Consider the following 6,174-nt stretch of genomic DNA (forward strand, 5'->3'; position numbering starts at 1 on the left):
CAAACATTGCTTGTGGGAAGATCAACTTTGAATTTGGATGAGGTGACTATCGCTCTTAGAGAATGATGAGAACTGAAAATATTGATGAACACAATGCAATAGTTGTGGTATCAAAGCGTTGATTACCCAACAGTGGTATCAAAGCGTTGATTTCCCAACAAAAATTTAGAGAGAATCTTGAACTTTTTTCTCTCCTTTTCTTTTTTTACTATTCTCAGGACATAATATAATAAACAAAGCATTCAATAAAAAATATAGCTGCCGGGGGTTGCTTTTGAAGTTCTGTTTTAAACTTAACCATTAGATGGTGGACAATGATGTTGGAAGAAGTTGGAGACATCTTTGCAAGAGAGTATTCAAATCCGAGAGAGAGGGAAAGAAAGAAATTAAAGCACGCTTTATAACTAACCGTAATATGTGAAAAATTGTGATATGACAAAAATATTGAGCGAAATCTCCAAGTCAAGTCGAGAGTAGAGAGCAATTCACAGAGAGACTTCAAAGGAGCCAATTGATAAAAATAAAATTGAATAAGTGAATGTTTCTTGTCATCCTAAGTCATTCTACAAATTTCAATTTTAATGCCAACAACATATTCCAAAATACATAACAAGTTTTGCAGTACTTGGAAGTATCTCACGAAATCGAAATTAATTATTTAAGATATTCGTTTATTGTTCCCAAATAAATCTTTATTCATTATATCTCAAATGTGTCACTCATTCTAACAAGGGCACACACATTTGCGAGTACTCATATCACAGTACGCGATATCACAATAATCAGGACAAGCAAACCAGCAATCACGATTTACATTACATTGTGGCTTTCCTTTATGATAACAACCAGTCTTCCAGCATTCATCAGTTTCATGATTTTCACCAAGAGCTGTCATTCTTCGTATGTTCTTGAAACCATGCCCTGCAAAAATATATACAGATTATTCAATAATATTGATTCTTTCCTAGAACTATATCATGTGTTTTCATAAAATCAAACATGATGTTGAAAGAAAATACCATTGCAAGCTATTAAAGCAAGAAAGACCACTGCAAAAGCTATCTTGATTGAAGCCATCCCGGTGTCTTGTGGTGCTTGCTTGTTAGGTTTAGACTTAAACAATCGTTTGGTATCTATATGGATTCAGTACTACTACATGACTTTTAAATAAGGAAATTGATATTATGATATTATTTTGGTACAGAATGTTTTTTTCTTAATTATATATTTTGCAGAAGATCTTGTTTCTATTTATCATATTTCCTATTTTAAAAATATTTTGAAAAAATAAGAAATTTAAATAAAAAGTAATAAAATCAAATAAAGTTAATATTAATATTATATATAATTTAATTTAATTAGTATATATTTATAGCACTACATGATTAAGGGGTGCATTCAATTAGGATTTTAAAAGATTTTTTTTACAAAAAATTCTTGTAAGTTTTTAAAGACTTTATAGAAATGCAATGACTTTATGATTCTTTTAAAATACTCTTATGACTAGGATTTTGTAGTTTCAACTTTAATGGATTTATAAATTAGAAATTTATAAAATTTGAAAAGACTTTATCAATTTAAGAGGATTCTAAGGATTTCAAGAAGATCAAATATTTGTAAACTAACAATCATGAATTCTGTCCCCACATTTTACATTTTGAAATTCTATTTCTTGGCATGCTAATTGAGGACTCCAAAGGATAAAAACACCTAATTAATATAATTGGGATGAATTTGCCTACGTTCTTTTGTTGTGTAACTAATAAAATTGGAAAGAGTGCGCACAAAAAAAATCATTGAACACAAACCAATAATTCAAGTGCCTATTAAAGCCATATAATAAAATAAAATAAAAAGTTTAAGAGTATGCAAAATGAAAAATATTGGAGTTGGACAGTTACAATATATAAAAACTCAGTGTTCCTCCTATATAGTATTTCTCTATATATCTAAAGCTATATTTGTCCTCCATGCATTATCATATTCTCATTCCTTCTCTTGGGTTTGAACAATAGGTCAAAACTATTCTTTACGAAGAAATGTTGCACATGTTAATACAAGTTTTGTATGTCTTACATGAAAACGGAAGTGTTGTCTTGAAAATTATGAATTGTGATTTCAAAGTACCAAATATCTTCTTAATCACATTCCTCAAGGATGCATGGAGAAGATTAAACAATTCAATTTCATTTTCAAGGTCATTACCATGACCTGCAAAATCTTGTAGATGACATCGCACATCTCAAAATGGAACTAAAAATTGGCGCTGATTAAGAAATCCACAATCTACAAGCTAGAAATTTGCACCTAATTACATATGCAATACATATAAAATTAGTAAGAAAAAAAAAACATACTTATTATCTAAAAATTAAGTACTTACCTTGGGTAACTTTAAGTTCATTCCTCCTTGTCAAAGCATTACTCAACAACTTGCAATCATGAGCTGAACCATCCCACCCACTAAGAACGTACATGAATACCAAATCTAGTTGCAAGTGGCTAATACATTTTATGATATCCTTCCATGATGGTTGTCATAATTGCTTACTTCTCGTCCCTTCATTCGACTCAAGCAATGATTGTAAATTTTAAGAAACCTAATTTTAGCATTCAAATAAGAAAATATAACTCTTTCTACATTTTTTTTTACTAAGCAACCAATTAGCATCACGCAATCCATTATTCATAGCTTCCACTAAGAGGTGTAACCACACATTGGTGTCATCCATAGTCCAAGATTCATAGTTCTCTTCCTCTTGGTCTTTTCTTTTGTTATTTCCTTGTTGTGAATCTCCCATTTTGCTAAGAGACTAGTTATTATACAATAATAATTATCATGTCAAACTAATAAAAAAATTAACAAAAATTAGTAATTCACATAAATTTAAAATAAACATATTAATGTAGCCCTCTACAAGTCAAACCAAAAAATGCTATACCCAAGCTGCATAGCAAACATAGTTGGTATGTTTATATATATATATATATATATATATATATATATATATATATATATATATATCTTCCTATATTGCATCCACGTACAAGTTTGAGGTTAATTAAGAATGAAGGGAAGAATTTTTATTTTGGCATTAATAGTCATGAATTCGACTTGTGTTAATACTGACATTGACACAAATTTCTAACAACAATTATATATATTCACAGTTAAAATAAAAAATAACCCTATTGCCCATAAATAATAATCATAAATTAAAAAAAACTATTGTCCCTAAAGATAATTATTATGTAAATCAATGTTTATAGGATGTTGATTAAAAAATCAAAATAAAAAATAATTATTATATAAATTATAAGAAAGCATAAATAAAATTATAGATACTCATTATTATTTTATCTTCCAATAAAAATATAGTAAGAAATAAAACATGGCACAATGGTTATGTTCTCTTTGTACCCATAAGTTTGAAATACTACAGGCTATATGAAAGGGAGTAGTGAATAGCTAAAGGGAAGAACCATTAACGTATTGCAGTCAATGTGTTCTTCACACGGATTGGGGACTCAATAATCAGAAATATCCTAGAAGAAATCATATGCAATAACCAAAACAACCCGGAAAAAAAGGAGAAAGCGTAAAAGCTGGAAAAAACGTGTGGGATTGGAATGTTGTTGCCTATGTCAATGGAGAGACTATCAAGGAAGAGAGACTGGGAGAAAAAAATGTATGGGATGACAAAAAAAAGTATCAGGATATTAGCTGGGATTAGGTGAGATTATTTGGTGGGTTTAGTATTTATAACAGCCACTAAAAAAGTCATATAAAATTCAATCAATAATATAATTTATTTAAATCTGTATGATTTTAAATAGCAAATGATTTTTTTAAGTGATAAAAAATCTCAATTCTATACCATTGGATTTCATTGTCTCATAAAAAAATCTTCATAAAATATTACATGTTTTTTTTATCTTTTAAAAATGTTGATTAAATATCACAAGAGTTTTATAAAATAAAAAAGTCTTTTAAAATCCTAATTAAATACACCCTTAAACAAGGAATATGATATTATGACATTATTTTAGTACAGAAAAAAATAATTATAATTATCAGTATATATTATGGAGATCTTATCTATTTATCATTTTTCTTATTTACGAACGAATTTGTGATTATTTCTTCTCTAGATTTATATATTTAATAAATGTATTTTAATGCAAATAAGAAACTTATATAAAAAAGTAAACAAATAAAATTATTATTTGAAGTTTATTTTAGAGTCTATTCTACTAGATCTTCTTTACTTATTTCCATTTTCTTCTATCTCCTTATTTGGAAATTATATGTTTATTTTTCTTCTTTTCAAATAATTTAGAGAAAATATATACTTTTTCAAAATATACATTTTCTTTTCATTACCAAACTTTTTTTTACCACGACTTAGCTAGACGGCAACAAAATATAAATAAATATTTAAAAATATTTAGAATAAATACAAATGCACATGATTTTTCTATTAATCTATGATATATTTACTTAAATTAAAATATATGTATATTAAATATTAAATGTATGCCTTTTAATATGAAAAGTGGTCAAGGGTATTAGTATAAACACATATTCACATGTTTTTCTTTTTATTACTTTTGTCATATTTTATTATTTTGTTCAAAGCTTTCTTTCCTACACTTTTGATCAAAATTTATTGTGATGTTTCCTAATTGACTTTTGATGGTTTTTCCTTTTAATATATAAATTACTTATACTTATGTGGTATTTTATTAGTTTGTTCAAACCTGACAAGATTTATTTTGATGCTTTCCTAGCTGACTTTTTTTTTTATAGTTTTTTCTTTTAATCTATAAAGAGTTTGAATAGTCATTTGCTTTTAAGAGGTTTGATCTTTGTTATAATTTAGTTTAGTTGACCTCGTTGGCAAAACTTAATTTTTAAAATTAAATTTCTTTGTGAAAAGGTTTAAATAAAATACAATTCAATGTTCACTTTTTTTTTCTTGTTTCAACTTCAGAAATTTCTGTTGCTATTTATTTTGATGAAATCCATCATATGGTAAACTCATGCCGCTGGAGTAACCGTAAGGATAGCTAAAGAGATATGAATTGGTTAAGTTGGGAAAGGTTGTTGATACCAAAGGAGAAACGAGGCATGGGGTTCAGGGATTTAAGAGGGTTTAATATAGCCCTCCTTGGTAAAAAGTATTGGTAGATTGTCCAGAATCCAAATCCACCAGTGTCTGGAGTTCTAAAGGCGAGATACTTCCCAAGGAAGGATATATGGGATGCTTAGCTTGATCACAACCCAAGTTATTCTTGGAGAAGTATACGCACCTCAAAGGCTCTTGTGAAAGGAGCCCACTGGAGAGTAGGGAAAGGAACTCGTATTCAGGTGTGGAAAGATCCATGGTTGATGTATAATATGTGTCCTTAATTGGATTTATTTCCAGGAATGAGCGACCTTGTGGTGGCTGATCTCATAGACAATTAGAGAGGTAGCTAGGACAAGAATATTGTGGAGGGAGTCTTCAACGAGAGGGATGCTAGGGCCATTTATAGTATTCTTGTGGAGGTTACAAGTGATGAAGACATGATCATTTGGAGCTTCTCAAAGGATGGAAGATTCACAGTTCGATCGATCAGCATATTATCATTTTATGCAAGTCTTTGCGAACCAAGAACACCGAGAAGTGGAGGGGGGAGGAGAAAATTATGGGCTTTAAAGGTATCCCACTAAAAGAAAAATTGGATGAGTTAAACATTGTTCTAATGAAGCTTCATGGCATTGATGTCAAAATAGAAGATGAAGATTTAGAAATAATTCTGTTAGCCTCTCTTAAGAAGAAGAAGAAGAATAAGAAGAAGAAGGAGGAGGAGGAGGAGGAGGAGGAGAAGGTAGCAAGAAAAGCAAGGTTGATCCAAAAGGCATTCGTACTTATTGCAAAGAACCTAGTCATTAGAAAAAGGATTGTCCAAAGAAAGCAAAGAAATATCAAATTGTTTTCGTTGTTCAGAACGACTCTTCATCTAAAAACAATTTGGTTTTGGTGAAAAACTATAGCAACATTCTCAACAATGGGTATTGGACTTAGATTGTTTTTATCATATGTATCCATATAAAAAGCTTGTTCGTAACATATGAGAATAAGTCTGATGGTAATGTTCTGATGATGTTCCTTACAAGTTAATCAGTAT

This window comes from Glycine soja, chromosome 12 (assembly GCF_004193775.1).
Source record: "Glycine soja cultivar W05 chromosome 12, ASM419377v2, whole genome shotgun sequence".
Classification (NCBI taxonomy): domain Eukaryota; kingdom Viridiplantae; phylum Streptophyta; class Magnoliopsida; order Fabales; family Fabaceae; genus Glycine; species Glycine soja.